The sequence below is a fragment of the Schistocerca gregaria genome, chromosome 5 (assembly GCF_023897955.1).
Source record: "Schistocerca gregaria isolate iqSchGreg1 chromosome 5, iqSchGreg1.2, whole genome shotgun sequence".
NCBI lineage: Eukaryota > Metazoa > Arthropoda > Insecta > Orthoptera > Acrididae > Schistocerca > Schistocerca gregaria.
This window is the reverse complement of record NC_064924.1, coordinates 59,126,585-59,152,518: the sequence shown is the minus strand read 5'-3', so window position 1 is coordinate 59,152,518 and position 25,934 is coordinate 59,126,585. Positions and strand designations below refer to the sequence as shown.

At 44.4% G+C, this 25,934-nt stretch overlaps 1 long non-coding RNA gene across 1 annotated transcript; it reads right to left on the bottom strand.

The window, feature by feature from the left end:
• Window positions 1-2,881: 2,881 nt before the first annotated feature.
• Window positions 2,882-25,255, bottom strand: LOC126272151 (uncharacterized). Its single transcript, XR_007549185.1, has 3 exons — window positions 25,151-25,255; window positions 10,563-10,662; window positions 2,882-3,130 (listed from the first exon to the last, which is right to left on the bottom strand). It is a non-coding gene; the product is annotated as an uncharacterized LOC126272151 (long non-coding RNA).
• Between the last annotated feature and the right edge of the window lie 679 nt (window positions 25,256-25,934).

The window sequence follows — 25,934 nt, the reverse complement described above, 5'->3', positions numbered from 1 at the left end:
AGATTCAAACTACAGAAGTCACTAACTACTGGGGCACAGTTAGCAAATGAAAGATTTTAATAGAGAACAAACAATGTATTTACCTTAATAGTCAATATATATATATATCATTTCATGACATCAATTCTTACAAATTTCCAAACTCCACCATCTCTCTCCCCAAGTCCACCACTGCTGGCGGCTCACCTCCAACTGCGCAACGCTACGCGCTGTTAGCATCCAGCTGCCGCTGCTCAACACTACAATGGCAGACAACAATGAAAACAAAACACAGACTGCGCACAGCACACCCAGTGTATTTTCATACCGAGCGCTAAGCGGCGTTACCAATAAGAAAACCTAAACAGCCTACTTACAACTCGTTCACAGGCTATGCGTAATAATAATCTGCCCTTTGTCAAAGTCACAGATCTCAATGGATTTCCCAATTTGCAGCCCACAGCTTCGTTAGTGTGAACCCCAGTCCATACTTTTGTTACCGCATCACGTACCCGCAACAGCAACAAGCGGAATCCTATGTCGCAGTGAGCAGTGATCACAATGTTTTGTCTTATAAGTATAATTGCCTAAACGGACGATCACCTGCAGCCAAGTAAAAACATAATTACGAACCGATTTCGAAAAAGTCCGGAGCAGTATGACCGTGTGGTGCATCAGAAAAACTACGTATATTCAAGGGAGGACAAAGCGCACTTGTTGTAAAAACTGGTGTTTGCTTGTTTCAAGGACTCTCGATACAGTTTACTGGTTGTGCATGATAGTGATCTACTGCGTTATGAACGTCAAACTGCATGAGACATAGATTTCAGTTATTTCAAGGGAAGCAATGTATGGTTGCGTAACTTCAAACAGTGCTACAGAATTGGAAGACGGAAGATAACGAAATTTCAAACAGAGCGCAAACTTTATGATGCACAGCACACTGCGGAATCGGGCCCAAAATTTGTACATGAGAAACAAATTAGCCCGTGGTTCAGTAAGGAATTTGTTTTCAACTCTGACCAATCGGGATTAAAGAGGAAATGCATATGAAAGGAGCCCTGGAAGTTAGAGGTACGAAGAGAATTGTATCAACATTAACTAACATTAGTACCTAACGCATTCATATACAATCATGCCGACTGTCAACGTGGGCGGTAAATTGGCTCGAAAGTGATTTACTGTGCTGCGAGAGGATGGAGATGCTTCGTCCCCTGCGTTTCTTTCTTGTGCGCGTGATCTTGCAAGTACAGTAGGGAGTATTCACGTCACAGGAAGCAAAATGGGAAAACGGGCGTAAGAGAACTACAAATACGGTATGAGCACTGCTTTGGCCAATAGCTATCCAAAATAACTTGCTGTTGCTAGATTCCTGGTCTGCGTATAAAAATCTTACTCCGTTAGAGCAAAGTGTCGCTGTTGAAAAGTGTATGAGATTGCAATTCATGCCACCTGGAACCACTGGACAAATTCAGCCTATGTATGTTTGTTTTTTCCATGCCTATAAAACGTTATCGCACTATCTGGAGCAACGCCTTAAAGGATAGCCAGTTTCACGGTAAACTCCACAACAGACTGCTTCGCATTCGGTTGCATGCCATCACATTCCATCAGCTCTCATCACCGCCTTACACCAACATGATTATGTATGCATTCTTTAAAGTGGATATCTGTCTGAACGTCATGCACGGTTTGTAACTCCCAAGGAGTTCACCTTCGATCTTGATAGTGCGAACCTTTGAGATCACTGTGGCGCGCCATTTTTCAGTCGGTGCGCGTGGTGCAACTAAATGGTTGGTTGTGAACTGAATGAAACAGTTATCACAATCCAGAAAGAGATTTTCACTCTGCAGCGGAGTGTGCGCTGATATTAAACTTCCTGGCAGATTAAAACTGTGTGCCCGACCGAGACTCGAACTCGGGGCCTTTGCCTTTCGCGGGCAAGTGCTTTACCAACTGAGTTACCGAAGCACGACTCACGCCAGGTACTCACAGCTTTACTTCTGCCAGTACCTCGTCTCCTACGTTCCAAACTTTACAGAAGCTCTCCTGCGGAAGGCAAAGGTCCCGAGTTCGAGTCTCGGTCGGGCACACAGTTTTAATCTGCCAGGAAGTTTCAGTTATCATAATTTTTGCATATGGTGAGTTACTGTTATTTAAATATACCTGTCCTGACTCCCTAATTATTTACGTGTGTGGATTTTATGTTTAAGGTACTTATTACCACTGTGAAGCTTAAGTTTGGTGATGTGATGACGACGTGCAATTCACGTACTATTACATAAACATCAATTTGCTCATTTTAGAACCTGCAGAAATAATTCCCATGGAGGTCATCATATATGTGATGCAGGTAAGTAAAAGATCGATACCAACGTAAGCGAGTTTTCAAGTGAAGTATTAAAAACAGAAGTCTAAAATATTCGGCATTTTTACATCATATCAATTTACACATTTAATAATATCCATTTCATGACATGTCCAAAAGTAAAAAATAGGTATCAACAGAAGTAAATGAATAAGTTGGTTTAATTTTCCGGCTATAAAAATTAATGAATGGCCACTGTATTTGAAAAGGCGTTAAGCATACCGTACATATCACGTTATTTGAAAAAATATATATTTGTAGCGCAGGTATCATAGAAAAAAATATTCCTTACATTTAACTTGGCAGGTATAGAAGAAATCGTGCCCCCTTGAAGGTAAAAACTGATTTGTTTACCTGATTCATAAGATGTATGAAATAGTGTAATATATTCTTATGGCAGGTATAGAAGAACTCGTGCCCCCTTGAAGGTAAAAACTGATTTGCTTACCTGATTCATAAGATGTATGAAATAGTGTAATATATTCTTATGGCATTTGTTACATTTGTGAAGAACGGTATATGTTTATGACAATATTCCTCTTTACAGATAACTTTATTTAAGCGAATTTAAATTTATTTGTACAACACTCAAAGAGGACAAGTATTGACACAATTTTCTGATTAAAACGTTGTTTCTGCGTGGCAGAAGCTTCAGCTGGAGGGAGCGACGCACTTTCCTCTGCACACGAGGTTCTTGTCCTCCACGACAACTTCAGGCACGCAGTCAGAACCCGGCAGACACGTCGTGGCTGCGCAGGGGTCGAAAGGGCAGCACCTCGGCAGCTGCAACACAATGTCAGGTGCCGACACTCGGAAAACCTACTGCGTCTTGGAGATTACAAACAAAACGTTCAAAAGATTCTGGACAAGTTTTAGGCTGATTAATTTTCCAGTTTTCAAATCTGGACCTCCGGGAACGCAATCTGAGATCTAAAACTCTTTACTGACGCGGTAGAAACTTTGCAAGTGCAACAGGGATTTCTGTGAAATACGCGTATACCTGAAGGCTGAAGGACACAGACCGACTCGCACTGACGGCGCAAAAGTCACAATTACAGATGGCGGTAGTATCGGAGACATAAGGTACAAAAGGGTACTGCATTAGCATATACATGCAGTCAGTTCTACACCACTGCACAGTGTAACACTGAGTCAAATATACCTGTATGACCCGTATTTCTACAGGCCACCTGTTTTTGCCAACACTACAGAAGGTGTTCATTGTAGTTACCAGTCATTCTTTCACATCCTTCTGTACTCCTTTTATAATGGCGGAAGCTCCACAACGCTGTTCGTAGAGAATTCAAGTCTGTAAAACGTAGCAACGCCAAAAGACTGTAGTGAATTGCAGGAAGAAGTGCAGAAGATCGAAGATTGTTGCAGGGTGTGTCAATTGACCATGAATATTAGGATATGTAACGAACTCGCTTAAGCAGGTGAAGAAATCCAATACTTTTCGGTTACACTATTTGTGACAAATCGCTTGGAACAGGAACTACCGTAAAATAACGTAGAATAGCCGTTTGGAGCGTACGAATGTGGAATTACCTCATATAACAAACAGTAGGACAGCAGATGCTAGGTTGAGGTTCACTGGAATGCCTGAAGAAAATGCAATTGATCAACAAAAGACGGTTACTATTTCGCCCATTTCTTGAATATAACTTGTCATTCTGGAGCCCTAACAAAGTTCGAATAATTGAAGAGATAGAGGACGTCGAACGAAGAGCAGCGTGTTTCTTCGCGGGGTGGTTTAGTCGGCCTGAGGGTGCTACAGAAGTGCCCTGCAAACTCTGTGGCAGACGATGATGGAGAGGCGTTGTTCAAATGGTTCAAATGGCTCTGAGCACTATGGGACTCAACTGCTGCGGTCATTAGTCCCCTAGAACTTAGAACTACTTAAACCTAACTAACCTGAGGACATCACACACAGCCATGCCCGAGGCAGGATTCAAACCTGCGACCGTAGCAGTCGCACGGTTCCGGACTGCGCGCCTAGAACCGCGAGACCACCGCGGCCGGCAGAGGCGTTGTGCAACACGGAGAGTTTTTGTGGTGTCACCGCCAGACACCACACTTGCTGGGTGGTTGCCTTAAAATAGATCGCGGTCCGTTAGTATACGTCGGACACGCGTGTCGCCTTTATAAGTGATTGCAGACCTAGCGCCGCCACACGGCAGGTCTAGTCTAGAGAGACTCCTTAGCACTCGCCCCACTTGTACAGCCGACTTTGCTAGCGATGGTTCACTATCTACATACGTTCTCAATTGCAGAGACGACAGTGTAGCATAGGCTTCAGCTACGTCATTTGCTACGACCCAGCAAGGCGCCATGTTCAGTTACAAGGAATGTATTCTGAACAGATAATACTGTGAATCATGTACCGTCAAGAGCGACGTTCATCATTAATGGATTAAAGTTAAGTATCAAACTAATTACGTCCGCTTTCTGAATTCTAATTCCTTGTCATGTTCCAGACCTCACGTCATTATAGTCCTTCCCTCCTCACGCCAGCCTGCTTGATCTAAAACGCGTGCATTTCGGCCTACACTAGTAACACGGTGTTGGCTCTTCTGCCAACACAACACTTTTATTATGGAAATTGCGAGGGAGTAAGTTCCAGGAAGAGTCGCGCAACGTATTATTTCCGACCTCATGCGTATCGCCAAGTGACCTCAACGAGAAAATCAGAGACCATCACTCTTCTCGCAGGCCATTCGCGAACGGAACAGGGAGGTGGTGAAAAGAAGGTGGTACCAGATGAACCCTGCGTCACACACCATCGGGTTAGTTGCGGAGTGTAGCTGTTGATTCACGAACTCGTGCGTGGCTGCCTTCGAATTTGGCCACACACACACGAGATACACGATCTCCTGTAATGTGTACACGTTGTCGATGTGTTGGAATAAACAGATGTCTTTAAATGTTCCCATAGACTGTAATCTAATAGATTATCGTTTGGAGAACAGGGAGGCCATACTACTTACCTCTTCGGCCAATTCATCGTTCATTAAAAGTTTTTGTAACGTGCTTTTCCACGAGACGTAGTAACCACCATGCATAAATCACATGCGTTGTTAATATGTTTGTCTACATGGCCATCTCCCGGAGCAGTTGTTATGGAGGAAGAGGAGAAGGTCCGTGATTCACGTCCCGCCGACAACGAGATCACTGGAGACGTAGCAAGAGCCTGGGTTAGGAAAGGATGGAAGGATAGCGGCCGTGCCCTTTCGAAGGAACTATTCCGGAATTTGCCTTAAGCAATTTAGGAAAATCACGGAAAACCTAAATCAAGAGGGCCGGACGCGGGTTTGAACCACAGTCCTCCCGAATGCGGATCCGGTGTGCTATCCACTGCGCTACCCCGCTCAGTAGCAGTTGTTATAATCAGTTATTATTGATTTTTCCGTTATAAGCTTACTGCAATTAAAGAGGAGTTTTCACCACACGCGCTTCGACTTTATTTACAAAGAATCTTCTGTGGTCATTCTGGAAATATGGCTATGCCATATGCCTGTACATTTTGGTTTTTATAGATTAAAAAGAGTGTTTTGTTATAAAGTTGGCAAACAAACAATAGGCAAAAACACCATAAGCAAACTGTATGCCAGCTTTATAAGGAATTACTGTTTTAATCTATAAAGGCGAAAACGTGCAGATATATGAATACGTATGTAGAGAATTACAAAAAAAGATGCTTTCTAAATAAAAGCGAAACGCGGTCTGGTGTAAAAATGTCCTTCAATTGCAGTAAGCTTGAGACAGCAAACCAATATCAACTGATCACACGCCAGTTGTCTTTCAGCAAGGGCATCGTTCTCCAACAGGGTAGGTAAATAATCTGTCGCTCAAAAATTGGTGAGAAACAGCATGTATTAACATGCGAAGTCAAGTTATGCCTCCACGAATCTGTCAGCCACATTCCTACCCTTATATTGATACTAAAGTACAACAGATGCTTTTCTTCCATGATCGTTCAAGAATTTTCATCTGATCCGACGTGGCAATTGCGGTAATTTAGTATCCCTCTATGTGTGAATCCTGCAACAGCCGTAAATAAAATTCAAACTATGAAGAGCCGATCTTCAGCGCTCCTTCTAAAAAGCAACTGGTAGATTCGCGATCTGGCATGGTGCACTTGCAGTCAGAAAGCTTGTACGCTGCGAGCGGCATCGACAAAGTTACCGCTCAACATCTGTTCAGCTGGAAAGAAGTGTTGCGGGTGTTGTTCGCCGTACATGCCACTTGCCTTAGCAGCATACCAGGTCTTCAGTTTCCCGTGTGGTATAACAGGACGCCATTTCATTACTTACAACTCGGATAGCCGAGAGCATTAAAGAACACGCTTCTGGGAGACAGGGACACGTGCCAGTCGCGAATGGAATCCGCCTCGCAGATTAACGGTGTGCCAGCTAGCCTAGAGGTGTTTCTTCACTGGTTTTACACAACCACCTAGGTAAATACTAGTCTGCTTCCCCACGTCGTACCTCAGATACACACTATGCGTAATCACTTTGAAAAACGATGTCCCATTTGACCATGAGATTACATTTGACTCTCACAGATCTTGTCCACGGGTTCCTGCCTAGGCTGAGAGCTGCCAGTAGCTTTAAAACTCCTTTCGGAGTGCTGATGTCATCGTAATAATAGCCTATACGCGGGTACTCCCTCAAAATCGGGTGATGCTGAGGGAATTAGATTAGAAAATGAGACGCTTAAAGTAGTAAAGGAGTTTTGCTATTTGGGAGCAAAATAACTAATGATGATCGAGGTAGAGAGGATATAAAACGTAGACCGGCAATGGCAAAGCAAGTGATTCTGAAGAAGAGAAATTTGTTAACATCGAGTACAGACTTAAGTGTCAGGAAGTCGTTTCTGTAAGTATTTGTATATAGTGTAGCCATGTATGGAAGTGAAACGCAGACGATAAATAGTTTAGACAAGAAGAGAATAGAAGCTTTCGAAATGTTGTGCTACAGTAGAATGCTGAAGATTAGATGGGTGGATCACATAACTAATAAGGAGGTACTGAATAGAATTTGGGAGAACAGTAATTCGTGGCACAACTTGACTAGAAGAAGGGATCGGTTGGTAGGACATGTTTTGAGGCATCAAGGGATCACCAATTTAGTATTGGAGGGCAGCGTGGAGGGTAAAAATCGTAGAGGGAGACCAAGAGATGAATACTCTAAGCAGATGCAGAAGGATGTAGGTTGCAGTAGGTACTGGGAGATGAAGAAGCTTGCACAGGATAGAGTAGTATGGAGAGCTGCATCAAACCAGTCTCAGGACTGAAGACCACAACAACAACAACGGGGGTATAGTCGGTCCTCCGTGGAATTGGAGACGCATCACACAAATCCTGAGCCGGTAGTCACTGGATAAAAGGCACCGGGAAAGAAGGAAGGATTTAACTGTTTATGTTGCTCACCCTGCACAGAATCACTAAGATACGTATGCAAACAGCAATGCTTTGTGTGACTGAGTACAGTCGACTAAGTACAGAGTGAAACGCAACTAGCAAGATAACAGCAAGGAAGACAGTTTGTAATATTAAATACTGACCATTCTCACCAGAAATGAAACTTCCCATATTATGTAAATAACAATTTGATTCACGGGATAGACACCCAAAAAATAAATAAATAAAAATGAAAAAAAGATGTAACGCGAAGGAATTATCTGAATAGGACAGAAATCGGTAGATGTGATGCACAAATACAGACAAACAAATGAATGCAACTTCAGGAAAAATGGATGATTTATTCAAGAGTAAGAGCTTCGCAAACTGAGCAGATCAAGCTCCCAGAAGCGAGCCCTTTAACGCTCTCGGCTATCCCAGTTGTAAGCAATGGAGTTGTTGGATTCGGTCAAACTGGCGCATCACATGGTCAAAATCCGGAGCTGCCCATAACACTCCAAACGCTCTCAATTGAGAAGAGATCAAACGATCTTGCTGACCAAGTCAGGGTTTGTCTTGGTAAGCACGAATACAAGCGGTAGCAAGTCTGGCCGTGCGCACGCGGGCATTATCTTGCTGAAATGTAAGCCCAAGGTGGCTTGTCATGCAGTGCAACGAAACGAGGCGTAGAACATCGTCAACCGCCGTGTTGTAAGGTGCCGACCAGTACGAGGGTCACTCCAGAAAGTTTTACTGTGTGTAGATACATCCTTCCCGCTTGTTTTCAAACTTACTTCAACGTGCTCCGGCCAGTGGAGCCGTCACAGCATGTCTTCAAGATGGCTGCTACACTTGACGTTCGTCAGAAGCAACGTGCTGTCGTAGAATTCATGTGCTTTGGAAACGAGACAACGGTGGAAACATCCACAAGAGGTTGAAAAAGATGTATGGAGATGCTGCTGTCGATCGCAGTACAGTTAGTCGGTGGGCAAGCAGGTTACGTGATGAAAGCGGGCACAGCAATATTGAGTATTGTCCTCGCAGCGGCAGGCCTCGTAGTGCACACACTCCAGACAATGCGCAGAGAGTTAACGAATTGGTGACTGCTGACACACGCATCACAGTGAACGAATTGTCACGCCACGTTAGGATAGGGGAAGGAAGTGTTTGCAGAATACTGAAAGTGTTGGCTTTAAAAAAGGTTTGTGCCATGTGGGTTCCCAGGATGCTGACAGAGGCTCACAGAGAAACAAGAAAAATGGTATGCAGTGAACTTTTGAAACAGTACGAGAATGGTAATGATAAATTTCTTGGAAGAATTGTGACAAGTGATGAAACATGGCTCCATCATTTTTCACCAAAGACGAAGAGGCAATCAGTGGAGTGGCATCATGCAAATTCACTCAAGAAAAAAAATTCAAAACCACACCTTCTGCTGCAAAAGTTATGGCTACTGTGTTTTTCGATTCCGAAGGACTCTTGCTTGTGGACATCGTGCCAACTGCAACCACCGTAAATTCTGATGCATATGTGACGACACTGAAGAAACTTTAAGCTCGACTGAGTCGTGTTCGACCAAAATCGGGAAAAGCAGGCTGTTTTGCGGTTGCACGACAATGCACGGCTACGTGTCAGTCAAAAAACCATGGAAGCGATCACAAAACTAGGATGGACAACACCGAAACACCCACCTTACAGTCCTGATCTGGCCCCATGTGACTATCATCTCTTTGGGAAACTGAAAGACACTCTGCGTGGAACAAGGTTTGAAGATGATGACTCCCTTGTGCACGCTGCCAAGCAGTGGCTCCAACAGGTTGGTCCAGAATTTTACCGTGCGGGTATACGATCGCTGGTTCCAAGATGGCGTAAGGCAGTTGAGAGGGGTGGAAATTGCGTGGAGAAATGAAAATATTATTCCTAAAGGATTTATCTACACACTGTAAAACTTTCAAACATGTAGAATAAATGATGGATTAAAAAAAGATAGTGTGCATTTCTTTTGGAGTGACCCTCGTAGAATCCTGCCATGAAAGGAAACGGCACCTCAAACCATCACTCCTGGCTGTCAGCCAGTTTGGCGAGCAGCAGTCAGAGTCGTATTCCACCGCCCTCCAGGGCGTCTCCAGACACTTGTTCGCTGGTCATCAGGGCTCCTTTCGCAGTGGGACTCGTCACACAAGACAGCTGTACTCCAGTCATTGAGACTGCAGGCCGAATACGTGTCTGGAGACGCCCTGAACAGTGATGGGATACAAAAAATGGTTCAAATGGCTCTGAGCACTATGGGACTTAACTTCTGAGGTCATCAGTCCCCTAGAACTTAGAACTACTTAAACCCAACTAACGTAAGGGCATCACACACATCCGTAGCGGTCGCGGTCGCGCGGTCGCACGGTTCCAGACTGTAGCGCCTAGAACCGCTCGGCCACTCCGGCCGGCGATGGGATACCAATCGGATGTTTTGCTAAATCGGTATCCCGTGTCTCGCTTAAACAGATCTATGGAGCTGCGAATTTTCACCGCTTCTTTAACAACGCGGTGCCAGTACGAAGATGTCGTTGAGAGAAATGTGTTAACACAACAATAGAACATCCGAAGCTTAGAACCTGATTCCAGAAAAGATGGGCTACGTGACATTTTCCGAACAATAACATCGTCAACTCATTTGTAACTTCAGATTGATGATACAGATTTCTGTTATGATATTCCCTATTTGCCAAGATTTTCGTGAAAACGTAAAGAAAATAATTTGCTTGTGGGATGAGCTTCACTGGAAAGTTATTAAGAAATTCGTGGGTGTCGCCCTCTTACCGTTGTCCCAGCAGTTACGACCGCCAGCACCATCGCTGTCACCAGTAGGCAGAGGAGCAGTTTGTTAGTCATGACGGAGCAGCAGCACTGTCTGGGGTGCCTGAAAGAAAACGATTCCGTTAAAAAAAAAAAAAAAAGGGAGGAGGATAATTCTTGCCAGCGTAAACTGTAATGGAAAGTAATTTGTTTTGAAGTTGAAATACTTAACTGACTTCATTCGTACATTAATGTACGCAGAAATTACCATAGCTGCGAGAGTGACGAACCTTGAGACGTGTAATTACAATTAAATCACTAAGCTTAGCTGCATACAGGCGTTGGGGACAGGTGAAAATGTGTGCCCCCACTGGGAATCGAACCCGGGATCTTCTATTTACATGGCAGACGCTCTATCCAGCTGAGCCACCGAGGACAGAGAGGATAGTGCGATTGCAGGGACTACCTCGCGCACGCCTCCCGCGAGACCCACATATGTCCGCAGTAATGTGACTTCCCAACACACAAATTTTTCGTCGAAGACATTCTTAGCAAGTCCCGTAAGAGTTCGGGTAGTATGTGTGCATCCGCACAGAAGGAGAAAGTCATGGCCGGTATTGCGAGAACTATACACTTATGGTGTCTGTTCTATCCATATAAGTAAGTAGTTCTGGCAATACCGGCCATGAACTTCCCCTTCTGTGTGGATGCACACATACTACCCGAACTCTTAAGGGGACCTGCTAAGAATGTCTTCCACGAAAAATTAGTGTGTTGTGTAGTGACAGTACTGTGGACATATAAGGTGAGAATGTGGGTCTCGCGGGAGGCGTGAACGAGATAGTCCCTGCAGTCGCACTATCCTCTGTGTCCTCGGTGGCTCAGCTGGATAGAGCGTCTGCCATGTAAGCAGGAGATCCCGGGTTCGAGGCCCTGTCGGAGCACACATTTTCACCTCTCCCCGTTGACGTATATCAAACCCTGTATGCAGCTAAGCGTAGTGATTTAATTGTAATTTCATTCTAAAACAATGGGCTGCACTGTTACCGATGGTATTTGTCCTTTCGGACATGTCCGAAAGAACAGCCCCCATCTTTATATATACACTCTTGGAAATTAAAATAAGAACACCGTGAATTAATTGTCCCAGGAAGGGGAAACTTTATTGACACATTCCTGGGGTCAGATACATCACATGATCACACTGACACAACCACAGGCACATAGACACAGGCAACAGAGCATGCACAATGTCGGCACTAGTACAGCGTATATCCACCTTTCGCAGCAATGCAGGCTGCTATTCTCCCATGGAGACGATCGTAGAGATGCTGGATGTAGTCCTGAGGAACGGCTTGCCATGCCATTTCCACCTGGCGCCTCAGCTGGACCAGCGTTCGTGCTGGACGTGCAGACCGCGTGAGACGACGCTTCATCCAGTCCCAAACATGCTCAATGGGGGACAGATCCGGAGATCTTGCTGGCCAGGGTAGTTGACTGACACCTTCTAGAGCACGTTGGGTGGCACGGGATACATGCGGACGTGCATTGTCCTGTTGGAACAGCAAGTTCCCTTGCCGGTCTAGGAATGGTAGAACGATGGGTTCGATGACGGTTTGGATGTACCGTGCACTATTCAGTGTCCCCTCGACGATCACCAGAGGTGTACGGCCAGTGTAGGAGATCGCTCCCCACACCATGATGCCGGGTGTTGGCCCTGTGTGCCTCGGTCGTATGCAGTCCTGATTGTGGCGCTCACCTGCACGGCGCCAAACACGCATACGACCATCATTGGCACCAAGGCAGAAGCGACTCTCATCGCTGAAGACGACACGTCTCCATTCGTCCCTCCATTCACGCCTGTCGCGACACCACTGGAGGCGGGCTGCACGATGTTGGGGCGTGAGCGGAAGACGGCGTAACGGTGTGCGGGACCGTAGCCCAGCTTCATGGAGACGGTTGCGAATGGTTCTCGCCGATACCCCAGGAGCAACAATGTCCCTAATTTGCTGGGAAGTGGCGGTGCGGTCCCCTACGGCACTGCGTAGGATCCTACGGTCTTGGCGTGCATCCGTGCGTCGCTGCTGTCCGGTCCCAGGTCGACGGGCACGTGCACCTTCCGCCGACCACTGGCGACAACATCGATGTTCTGTGGAGACCACACGCCCCACGTGTTGAGCAATTCGGCGGGACGTCCACCCTGCCTCCCGCATGCCCACTATACGCCCTCTCTCAAAGTCCGTCAAGTGCACATACGGTTCACGTCCACGCTGTCGCGGCATGCTACCAGTGTTAAAGACTGCGATGGAGCTCCGTATGCCACGGCAAACTGGCTGACACTGACGGCGGCGGTGCACAAATGCTGCGCAGCTAGCGCCATTCGACGGCCAACACCGCGGTTCCTGGTGTGTCCGCTGTGCCGTGCGTGTGATCATTGCTTGTACAGCCCTCTCGCAGTGTCCGGAGCAAGTATGGTGGGTCTGACACACCTGTGTCAATGTGTTCTTTTTCCATTTCCAGGAGTGTATATATACGGTTGGGGAGTGTAGTTCAGCAGTGACACTTCCCCACACTACTGAAGGCTTCGTTACAAGGTCCCCCGGGATCGAGGGAAATATCCAGTGACAGATTAATTGGTTGTACAAGATTTCATCTTAAACGTATAACGCTATGGAAACCATCAGTAACTGAATTTCTCAGCTTCACGTGCAAAAATTAGTTTTCTTATTGCAAAAGCTCATCTCGTGCCAGAGGAGGACAATCTCTGTATGTAGACGTGAGACGCGTTATTACGAAGTACAGGCAGTTACGCTAACGTCTGTGGACACCAAAACATCCAGAAACACTGTCATGGATAAATCAAGCCAGGAGGGTGTGTAGACAATTATTCTGACATTGAGTAAGACATTAGAGACATATCGCACGTTGATGTCCAGCAATGCCCTATCCGGTATTGCCGGAAATGACAATATTATGCCGAATTCAGGCATTAAACTGTAAATCTGATATCCAGTACCTGAATGCCTCTACCATGTCAGAGGGTGTAGAATTCAAAAAATGGTTCAAATGGCTCTAAGCACTATGGGACTCAACTGCTGTGGTCATTAGTCCCCTAGAACTTAGAACTACTTAAACCTAACTAACCTAAGGACATCACACACATCCATGCCCGAGGCAGGATTCGAACCTGCGACCGTAGCAGTCGCACGGTTCCGGACTGCGCGCCTAGAACCGCGAAACCACTGCGGCCGGCTGGTGTAGAATTGGCAGGAGGCTGTGTTCCGATTGGGTTGTAATGACTGGTCCACCTAAATACTATTATTATTGTTGTTGTTTTTGTAGGTAGAAAAGTCTGCCTTATCAGAAAAGATATTTTCAGCTGTTTTTATAAATTGATATAATGCATGATACTTCAATGATAATTTGCTGTGTGGGTGAATTCCTAAGGGACCAAACTGCTGAGCTCATCGGTCGCTAGACTTACACATTACTTAAACTGGCTTAAACTAACTTGCGCTAAGAACAACACACACACATCCATGCCCGAGGGAGGACTCGAACCTCCGGCGGGAGTGGCCGCGCAATCCGTGACATGGCGCCTCTAACCGCACGGCTGATAATTTGCTGTTACTATTTAACATTCTTACGCTCCCAATTCACCCAGCATCTAAGGGTATGGTGTTTGACTAATAATCAAAACCATTCTCGGTGCCAGGTTTGGACCAAGCCACTGCTTAAATTTTGATTAAAAGTAATCAGCAATGGCAGCCTAATACCTAATACTTCCGGCATAAGTAGTCGCCCTTGTTCTGCCAACGGCCTTATCAAAGAGAGCGGAGCAGCGCACAGGGTTCAGAGGAGCGGACAGGGTTCAGTGTATCAGTTTTCGTTTTCCTCTAACTTCCTACAAAGAAACTACAATTTTTCATAGAAGAAATATGTAAAAATGTTCCCTTGGGTAGAACACTCTCTTGAAAAGTTTGACAAATAAGCAACACTCAAATAATCATAAGTCCAAGATGGACAAGGTTTATGACAACTAAGTGTGTAATTTTTAACAGTATGGCGGTAAATTTACACAAAAATCTTTTAATGAGGAACTTTTCTCTGCCAAGATAGAATGAAATTTTCACTCTGCAGTCGAGTGTGCGCTGATATGAACCTTGCTTGCAGATTAAAACTGTGTGCCGAACCGAGACTCGAACTCGGGACCTTTGCCCTTCGTGGGGAAGCGCTCCACCGACAAGGAGTGCTAGTTCCGTAAGTTTCGAAGGAGATCTTCTGCAAGGTTTGAAAAGTGGGAAACGAGGTAGTGGCACAGGCAGAGAGGCGAGGAAAGGTCGTGAGTAGTGCTTTGGTAGATGAGTCGGTACAGCATTTGCCCTCGAAAGGTAAACACCTCGATTTCGATTGAGGGCCGGGTACACAGTTTTAATCTGCCAGGAAGTTTCTGCCAAGATAGTTCACTATACGTGGTTCAGAGTAGCAAAGTGATTGACAGTCAGGCATGGGAGTGGCAATGTTGTCTTTTCTGCGTCATTCACTGGCGCGATATGGCGGCAGGAGCAACAGCTGTGGCATTCATGACTGAAACTGTTCACGCGATCCCTGTTAACGGTAGAGCTGGGTTCGCCTCATGGACTGCAAGCAGCCTTGCCAGTTTTCCTTCTACTTTAGCTGTTAGTTTCACACATTCCGGTTTGACAAATAATTAAATTAGCACTGAGAATCGAAGTCATAGGACGATAATGTACACGCACTAAAGCTGAATGATTTCTTCCCGTGTCAGAATGTGCCCGATCAACTGGTCCCTTCTTTTAGTCAAGTTTTACCAATTTTTTTCTCTCCAATGCTACGCACTACATCCTCATTAGTTACACGAGTTACGCATCTCATCTTCATCATTCTTCTATGGCACCACATTTCGCAAGCGACTATTCTTTTCTTGTCTGAGCTGCTTATCGTCCACGTCTCACTTCCATTCAAGGCTACACTCCAGACAAACACGTTCCCAAAATACTCTCTAACACTTAAATTTATAGTTCATGTTAATAGATTTCTCTTCTTCACACTCCCTTTTTCTGGTAATTGCCATTCTACACTTTATATTTTCACCAACTCGGTTATCATCAATTATTTTCTGACCCGAATAACAAAACTCATCTACTCATCGCCTAATTTAACTCGACTTCATTCCATCACCTTTGCTTTGCCTTTGCTGATGTTCATCTTACATCTTCCTTTCAGGTCAGTGTCCATTCCATTCAACTGCTTTTTGCCGCCTCTGACAGAATTTAAATTCGTCCAGGAAACGTCTAAACTTTCATTTCTTCTTTCTTAACTTTAATTCCTTGTCCAAAATTTTCTTTTGTTTGGTTCACTGCTTGTTCAAAGTACACATTGAAAAATATCGTGCAGAGGCAACAACGCTGTCTCTCCTCCTTCTCAACCACTGTTTGCTTTTGATGCTGTCCAAGTCTTTATAATTGCTGTCTGATATTTGTACAAGGTGAAAATAACCTTTTGCTCCCAGTATTTTACTCCTGCTACCTTCATAATTTCAAAGATTTCATTCGAGTTGACATTGTCAAAAGTTTCCTATAAGTTTACAAATTCGTTACCTTTCTTAACTTATCTTCTGAGATAAGTCGTAGCACCAGTATTACCTCTCCAGAAACGAATCTCATCGTCGAGGAAGTCAGCTACTACCAGTTTCCCCACTTTTATATAAACAATGTGTATCATTATTATGTAAGCACTTCGGGGTGCACTCGGCCTCGTGATGCCAATTGAGGAGCTACTCGACCGAATAACTGCGGCTCCGGTCAAAGAAAACCGCCGTAACGACCAGGAAAGCGGTGTGCTGACCACACGCCCCTTGTCCGGTTACCGGCTGACGCTACAGATCATTATTTATGGAAATACAGAGTACAATCAGCTACAAATTTTACACATTCACATACACCTTTACCTTTAACCCAAATAAATAGAGACTCATTTTGATTAACTCTTCTTTTGTTACGAGTATACAAGACAAGTGGTGAGGTTGAGTCACAACCAGATTTACCAAAATCTTTATTACCAATTTCAAACATATGATAGGTACGATAGGCAATTACACCTCTATCATTAAAACCTTCAAGACCAGGTACACTAGAATCTCCGCTACCACCTCTTACAATGGCAACGATGAACCATCCATTTCCACGTGAGAATGTGTCGTTTATGTCCAAACTGAAATTAAGAGAACATCCAAGAAATACGCAGAGTCCATCGATTAGGGCGTGGGCTGCAACACTCTTAACTGGAATGCGATTCATCTTGTCTCCTGATGTTGTTGTAAGTTCAATGTTTTCTATGGTTTTTATTACAGTTGTGCGGGTACGACGATATCTCCTGTAGGGCATATTGGCGGCGTTCAATGCAGTTGCCTGTGCAGCAGCAAGCTGAGGATGATACGGCGGTCGGATGGTCCTGGTGGGCCACATGAGGCCTGATGACGGAGTGCTATTTGTTAAGTATCTACATCTACATCCATACTCCGCAAGCCACCTGACTGTGTGTGGCGGAGGGTACTTTGAGTACCTCTATCGGTTCTCCCTTCTATTACAGTCTCGTATTTTTCGTGGAAAGAAAGATTGTCGGTATAACTCTGTGTGGGCTCTAATTTCTCTGATTTTATCCTCGTGGTCTCTTCGCGAGATATACGTAGGATGGAGCAATATACTGCTTGACTCCTCGGTGAAACTTCAACAAAAGCCCGTACCGAGGTACTGAGCGTCTCTCCTGCAGAGTCTTCCACAGGAGTTTATCTATCATCTCCGTAACGCTTTCGCGATTACTAAATGATCCTGTAACGAAGCGTGCTGCTCTCCGTTGGATCTTTTCTATCAACCCTATCTGGTACGGATCCCACACTGGTGAGCAATATTCAAGCAGTGGGCGAACAAGTGTACTGTAACCTACTTCCCTTGTTTTCGGATTGCATTTCCTTAGGATTCTTCCAATGATTCTCAGTTTGGCATCTGCTTCACCGACGATCAACTTTATATGACCATCCCATTTTAAATCACTCGTAATGCCTACTCACAGATTGTTGAGCATGTCGGCATGAACGATGCCTGTCGTCGGGGTTCCGAGGAAATCCTTGGGTCCCTTCGACGGCTGGCTACATTGGTGAAGGCGGCCTCCATCTCTCGAGGTGTGGAAGCCAAGCTGATGATCTGCTGCATCGAACCCAGGGTTGACCGGGTTCCTCTGGTTTGGGGTCGAGTAGAGAATCTGAACCAGAGGCTACGTGGACTGTGTGATGAAAATGGTTGTAGATTCCTCGACCTACGGTATTGGGTGGAAGGTTGTAGGACGCCCCAAGATAGATCAGGGGTGCACTACACTACACACAGGAAGCAGCTACATGGGTAGCACAGTACTTGTGGCGTGCACATTTTTTTTTATTCTTTTAAATTTTTTTTTTAGGTTAGGTTCCTCCACATGGGAAACAAACCGCTGGCCCAAAAGATTACCAGTTCATGACACTAATGTGTGTGTGCCAACTGTAAAAATTGTTAGTTCGCCTAAACAGGTCATTCCAAAGGATTTAAATATACTTAACCTGATGTTAGTAAATTGTCGAAGTCTCTGGAGCAAGGCCCCCGAGTTAATCTCCGAAATAAACAGTAGCAATGCCAATATTGTATTAGGTACCGAAAGCTGGTTGAAACCAGACGTAAAACGCAGTGAAATTTTGAACTCTGATTGGACAATGTTTAGGAAGGATAGGACTGATGCTATAGAAGGTAGTGTGTTCATTGCAGTGAAAAGCTGTTTAAACGCAGTTGAGATCGATACTGTGTCGGGCTGTCAAATAGTTTGGATAAAGCTATCAATCAGACAAGGATTGACCATTGTATTAAGATGTTTTTATAGACCACCAGCATCCGCAACAAACGTCCCAGAACGTTTCGGGGAAGTCTTGAGTACATAGGAAGTAAATATCCAAATTATCCATTAGTTATAGGTGGAGACTTTAATCTAGCATCCATTGGCTGTGAAAATTTCAAGTTTATCATAGGGAGTAGAAGCAAAGATTCGTGTGAAGTATTTCTAGGAGCGCTCTCAACATATAACCTTGAGCAGTTGGTTAGAAAACTAACTCTAGATGGGAACATATTGCATATCTTGGCGACAAACAGACCCAATCTTTTTGATGAAGGCGACCATAATGTCGTTATGGCTTCTATGTCAGTGGAAGTTGCAAAAAATAAAAAAAAATCGTAGAGTTTTCTTGTTTGGGAAAGCAAATAAGAGTGTCATTAATGAATATCTTCATAGTCAGAATTTTATACAGTCGTTTTAAATATAATCACTGGCTCGCTGATATACAGAAATTATGCGAAATGAAAGCAGCTGTCAGAATGACAATGACTCTTGTAACGAATTTGAAAGCGATATTTTATCTGCAGATTCTGAAAATAACCCCAAACAATTTTGGTCGTAAGTATAATCTACGAACGCTACAAATGATTCAATACCTTCTCTTGCTGACAGTACGGGTAATGTAACTAATTATGATAAACAGAAGGCCGAAATTCTAAACCTAGTTTTCAAAACACGTTTACGATAGAGGACTGCAGAACCATTCCCCCTTTCAATTATCGAACAAACGAAAGGATGAAACTTCCTGGCAGATTAAAACTGTGTGCCGGACCGAGACTCGAAATCGGGACCTTTGCCTTTCGCGGGCAAGTGCTCTACCATCTGAGCTACCCAATCACGACTCACGACCCGTCCTCACAGCTTCAATTCTGCCAGTACCTCGTCTCGTGCTTTCCAAACTTCACAGAAGCTCTTCTGCGAACCTTGCAGATCTAGAACTTCTGAAAGAAACGATATTGCGGAGACATGGCTTAGCCACAGCCTAGGGGATGTTTCCAGAATGAGATTTTCACTCTACAGTGGAGTGAGAGCTGATATGAAACGAAAGGATGGCTGACATAGTGTTTAGGGTATCTGGGATTGTAAAACAGTTAAGATCCTTAGACGCCAGAAAGGCATCTGGCCCAGACGGTATCCCCGTAAGATTTGATGTTGACTATGCTACAAATATAGCACCACTCTTATCCATCATCTATCAGAGATCATTGGAACAGCGAAAAGTTGCACGGAAGGAGGCCCAGGTCATAGGAATCTATAAAAGGGTAGAGAATCGGATGCACATAATTACCGGCCAATTTCACTGACTGCGATTTGTTGTAGAATCATGGAACTTATTTTGTGTTCAGACATAATGACCTTTCTAGACTCTGAGAAGCTCATCTGCAGAAACCAGCACGGTTTTAGGAAACAGCAGTCATGCGGGACATAGCTGGCCCTCTTTGTGCATGATATACAATAGGCTCTAGATACCGGCTCTCAGGTTGATGCCATATTTCTCGACTTTAGAAAGGCGTTCGACTCAGTTCCGCACTATCGCTTGCTCCAAACAATGCGCGCTTACGGTCTATCCAATGACATATGCGGATGGATAGAAAGTTTTCTAGCAGACAGGGAGCAGTATGTCGTCCTGAACGGGATAACTTCAACAGAAACAAGAATAACTTCAGGTGTGCCCCAGGGCAGCGTAATAGGTCCTCTGCTTTTTACGATTTACATAAACGATCTGTTTGTTGGTATTGACAGCGGCCTTAGACTGTTTGCCGATGATGCTGTAGTCTACAGGAAAGTAGGAACACATGAAATTTGTGAACAAATTAATGAGGATTTGCAGAAACTAAATGCGTGATGTAATGATTGGCAGTTGTCTCTCAATATTATTAAGTTATACTAAAAGCGAAAATCCTCATTAATGTACGAACACAAAATAAATGCCCAGTCTTTGGAAGCGGTAACATCCGTCAAGTATCTAGGTGTGACTATTCGAAATGATCTCAAATGGAACGATCAGAATATACAAGTAACGGGTAAGGCGAAGTATAGATTGCGGTTTATTGGTAGAATCCTGAAACGATGCAGTCTTTCAACAAAGGAAGTGGCTTACAGTACTTTAGTTCGTCCAGTCTTGGAGTACTGTTCGTCTGCATGGGACCATTACCAGTTGGGTCTGATTCAATAGATTCAGAAGGTCTAAAGGAGAGCGGCAAGACTTGTACATTTAGCCATCGCGAGAGCGTTACAAATCTCATAGAAAGTTTGAAGTGGGACCCACCTGCAGATACACGACGCGCTAAACAGAAGGGGGTGTTCTCTAAATTCAGAAATCCAATCCTCACAGAGTATGTAGAGCATATATTATTACCACCAACTTTCAGATCACGTAATGATGATCATCATTCAGAGATAAGGGAAATAACAGTTCGTACTGAGGCGTTCAGACAATCGTTTTTCCCAAGCGCGATCCGTGAGTGACACAGTTGGGGGGGGGGGAGTATGACTTTGACGCGAATTGTGCGCTCCGCTACACACCGCTTGGTGGCTAGCGGAGTATATATGTAGATGTAGATGAATTTATAGAATTAACTACTTCCAGTTGCTGACCTGCTATATCGTAGCTAAATGATAAAGGATCTTTCCTTCTATGTATTCGCAGCATATTACACTTGTCTACATTGAAATTCAATTGCCGTTCCCTACACCATGCGTCAATTCGCTGCAGATCCTCCTGCATTTCAGTACAATTTTCCATTGTTACAACCTCTCGATATACTACAGCATCATTCCCAAAAAGCCTCAGTGAAGTTCCGACGTTATCAACAAGGTCATTTATATATATTGTGAATAGCAACGGTCCTACGACAATCCCCTGCGCCACATCTGAAATCACTCTTACTTCGGAAGGCTTCTCTCCATTGAGAATGACATGCTGCGTTCTGTTATCTAGGAACCCTTCAATCCAATCAGACAACTGGTCTGATAGTCCATATGCTCTTACTTTGTTCATTACACGACTGTGGGGAACTGTATCGAACGTCTTGCAGAAGTCAAGAAACACGGCATCTACCTGTGAACCCGTGTCTATGGCCGTCTGAGTCTCGTGGACGAATAGCGCGAGCTGGGTTTCACACGACCGTCTTTTTCTAGACCCATGCTGATTCCTACAGAGAGATTTCTGGTCTCCAGAAAAGTTATTATACTCTAACATAATACGGCTTGTAACAGTTCGGTAACATCCACATCTATCATCACGTGCTTTCTTTCCAACTGGAATTGCTACATTCTCCTAGAAGTCTGACGACATCTCACATAGCTTCAACAGCAGGTGGAATAGTTTCATTATGGCTGGTTCTCTCAGTAGTTCTGAGGGAACGTCTGGTCCAGGGGCTTTGTTTTGAGGGAGGTCTTTCAGTGCTCCGTCCAATTTTTCTCGTAATATCATATCTTTTCTGTGGCCGCCCTCGAGCCCGCCTATCAGAGTGACTGATTTCGGAGTGTATTTCCATCCAAACGCTGAAATTCTCCCGCTACCAGCGGAATACAAACCACCACCACTATTGCAATAAGGTAAAATGTCCGAGGACTGATAGTGACGGGACCATTTACCATGGATAATCACCGAAATCAAGCACCCCAGTGGTGAGGGCAAGGGGACGCATCGGTATCAAGCACCGCGGTTGGAACAGAAAACTACTACTATGATATTTCAGTGCCTGTGTTATTCACATTGCATCGTACTTGTGAACAACACGGACACCGCAATATCATGTTTATCAGCTCTCAATTAAAATGGCTTCCCTGTACGGGAATATACATGATGGATGTAAGAGTGCAGCCTTTAGGCACATCACTGACAACATATCGAAGTCTGAGTCTGGCTGTGAAGCGTTCTCGGATAGCCTAATTGTAAGGTGACCAGTCGCGAGGAGTGGGAAATCGGTGTTAAAAAAATGAGGTCACCAGACTTAGAACTACGTAAACCTAACTAACCAATGGACATCACACACATCCATGCCTGAGGCAGTATTCGAACCTGCGACTGTCACAGCCACGTGGTTCCAGACTGAAGTGCCTAGAACCGCTCGGTCACAGGAGGCGGCTTCAAGTCCCAGACGGGGCCAGATTTTCGTTGTCGTCATTCCATTATACAGTTGATCGTTCTCCACATTCGTAACGTTTCATGAAAACTATTACATCTACGTCGTTGCTCCTCGATCACGCTAAACGCAGTTTATAGCCCGACACTGCAACAGCTAACCATATTTTACTGTGCTATCAAATTTGCAACATTTCAGTAAATGTCAACCGGTAAAACACAAATCTTTACATTTACATCGCAAATGAAATGTAGAATCAAATGCGTGAGTTTTTAATTACAGGAGCACACACGCATCATATTTTTCGATTATAGCGTCCATATATCACGAATGGAGACCAATAGTTTGAGTAAACAATAAGTTTTTTTTTCGTGGAATCCGACTATGCGATAGAATTAAGGGGGGTGGGGGGGGTGGGGGGGGGGGTGGGGGGTTGGGGCAGAGGGGACTCTCATTTGAAACTACAAAGTTGACGCCGCCCATCCATGAGGGGTGGTTAGGTGGGGGCCAGTTGTAGCACAGACGTCTGTCATCTCTGGCGATATTGACTTTCCAGATAGAACTTTTTTTTCTTATGATGCGTCGTTACCGAGATACTTATGTGTCTCAAGTAAAACCAAACACACCATATCTCAGCAAACTTGTGCAAGATACCAGATGAACCCGAACTCAATCGACAAAATTACATAGGTTGTTCAAAGATATTTTCTGCGTATTTTTCTGTAAGATGCCCGTGGTCTCTAATGCTTCGCTACAGGATAGTTGCATTTACTTGGATTTCTTACCCTCCCCCCCCCCCCTCCCCTGCCAGCCCTCCCCACTTCCCTTTATCTCCGCATCTGTATTCTATCGAAATTACCTGAACTACTTAACAACAGCATATCACTTCACTTTTCGCACTCAATCTCGCATTCGGTACCGCTCGGTTCTGTCTTGGGTTTGTTCCCGTGGCAGTGCTAGTTGTAGTTAACAGTGATAAGCAGCCGGGTAGATAGTTTACTGACGAATATGAACTTCGTGTACGACTTCACTGTGTGATATGCAAAAGCGGCACCACGACCTTAAGTCGCTGTACTTTTGCATCTCAGAGTTGTATTACTCTTTGTTTTGTACTTCAGATATTGTTGATTACATATTACAGGGTTTGCCTCTTCGTTGCGGTATTTTCACAGAAACAAAGGTAACAAACTGGGTGAATTACAATTTTATTGCTACTCTATAATTAGCCACTGGATCAATAGATTCCTTATACGGAAATAATCAGAAAATACCCTCGAAAATCGTCAGTAATTTCGTCGGTAGATTCTGGATCCGCCCTGTACACGACAAGATATCTTTTGCTGCGAGATTCCATGTTTAACAATGTGAGCTGTTCTTCTGTAGAAAAACCGAAAGTTCCTTCGAGCGTGGAAATATATTCTTTGTGACCATAGCTCTGGCACAGACTTGTGAATCTGGTATAAACAGCGTGACTAACAATAACCAGACAGCTCACCGGCGCTAGTGTAGCGTATTAAAATGGTTCATGTGGCTCTGAGCACTATGGGACATAACTTCTGAGGTCATCAGTCCCCTAGAACATAGAACTACTTAAACCTAACTAACCTAAGGACATCACACACATCCATGCCCGAGGCAGGATTCGAACCTGTGGCCATAGCAGTCGCGCGGTTCCAGACTGTAGCGCCTAGAACTGCTCGGCCATTCCGGCCGGCGTAGCGTATCCATACTGAAACCGCCATCTGCAGGGCAACGCTGTGTTTGCGCTTAGTAAATGATGTCAAATAACTCATAAAACGATGCATATGCAGTGACATAACATGTAAATAATGTTCATTTGGTTTGGAGATTGCAATTATTCAAGTCCAGGATAACTGAAGGAAAAATTGGATAAAATTGCGGAAAGGAAGGTAGATAAAATCATGCCATACAAAAATAGATTAAAAACTGGAACATAATGCGCCAAAAACAGACGCAGGAAATGTCAAAGAGGAACCGAAAGTGAAAAACTTCCTGAATGATAAAATAATCTCACTATCTGCTACTTCACAAGCTGCATGCGACCATCTTGAATTGATAACTTGATGCTCTTTCGCTCTTACTAATAAGAAACGAACTCTACTTTCTTGAACAGATATCTATTACTTCCCGTGATTTGGTGGAGACCTGATAAAGAAAACTAGGCAACTACTTTCATTTAAGACAAGACTTAATTACCCAGTAACAATTTTAAAGCAAATATCGTTTTATTTTGTTCTTCGGTTTTCTTTCGTTGTCACTCATATCCTTTAGATCATAGGCCAGTACTCATATCAACCCCTGAAAATGACGGCATCCAATTAGGCAACGCTTGCTTCATTACTGCGCTACGGGGTGGCAGCGGCTTGTGTAGAAACGTACTACCAAGAGTTGCCGATGCAGAATCTCTGCTGCCTCATTACCCCTCGCAGGGGTGTGACATGTTATGTAGATTTTGATTAAATTGCACAAAATATGAAAAAAACAATCGACGATATAGCTGTAACAGGCAACTGTAGTGCGGTATCAACGAAGGGCAAGAGATATAAATACGTGACACGAACGTACTTGCGTTACTGTGAGCCTCCCGTTGTTCACGGCTTCCCTGCAACTGCTGTGTCGTGTGCCTGCGGCAGTTGTTATGAAGTTTCTTCGCTCACCAGGTGGAATCCAAGCGCCATTACACAGTTCCGTTTCAGCCGGGTATAGCGCAGCCAAACTTGTAAACACTGCAATCACCGTTAGATAAGGCGTCGTAATCGATGTGAGATTCTCTAGTAATTTTCTTACCTTCGGTCTACAACTGCAGTTAGACTAACAATATAGTATGGTGCTTCCGAAAAAAAAAAAAAAAATATGTACACTCACGCTCACCTAGTATTGTGTGTTGTGGATGCTAATTACACCCTCCTTCCTATTAGCTGTCTCGGAAGCCAGGAAAGGAGAAGTACTCGTCACTCTTCGACAAATGCATTCTTCGCCATATCTGACAAGGTTACCATGATAATGTCTGGCACGTGACATTTTCCAAGAGAATGGCTATAGCTTAGGCTATGGAATCACTTTGATGAATTATTGAGATTATCCTCAGCGGGTAGGAATCACCACATGCTGTATCCAGTGACGCCTTAAAGCATCACCCTTACCATTTGTTCGAATGTTGGTACCTTTCCTGGTGATGACACCTTATTAATCCGATTAAGAATGCTTCATATATGAGTTTTTTAACCTTGTCTGCCAAAAAAAGTGCGAGGTGCCGGGGCTAGCAGTGTATTTAACACTAAATTCTTCTAGAATCTGCATATGTAAATGATGCTCTAAGCCCCCCCCCCCCCTACTCTAACTCCGACTT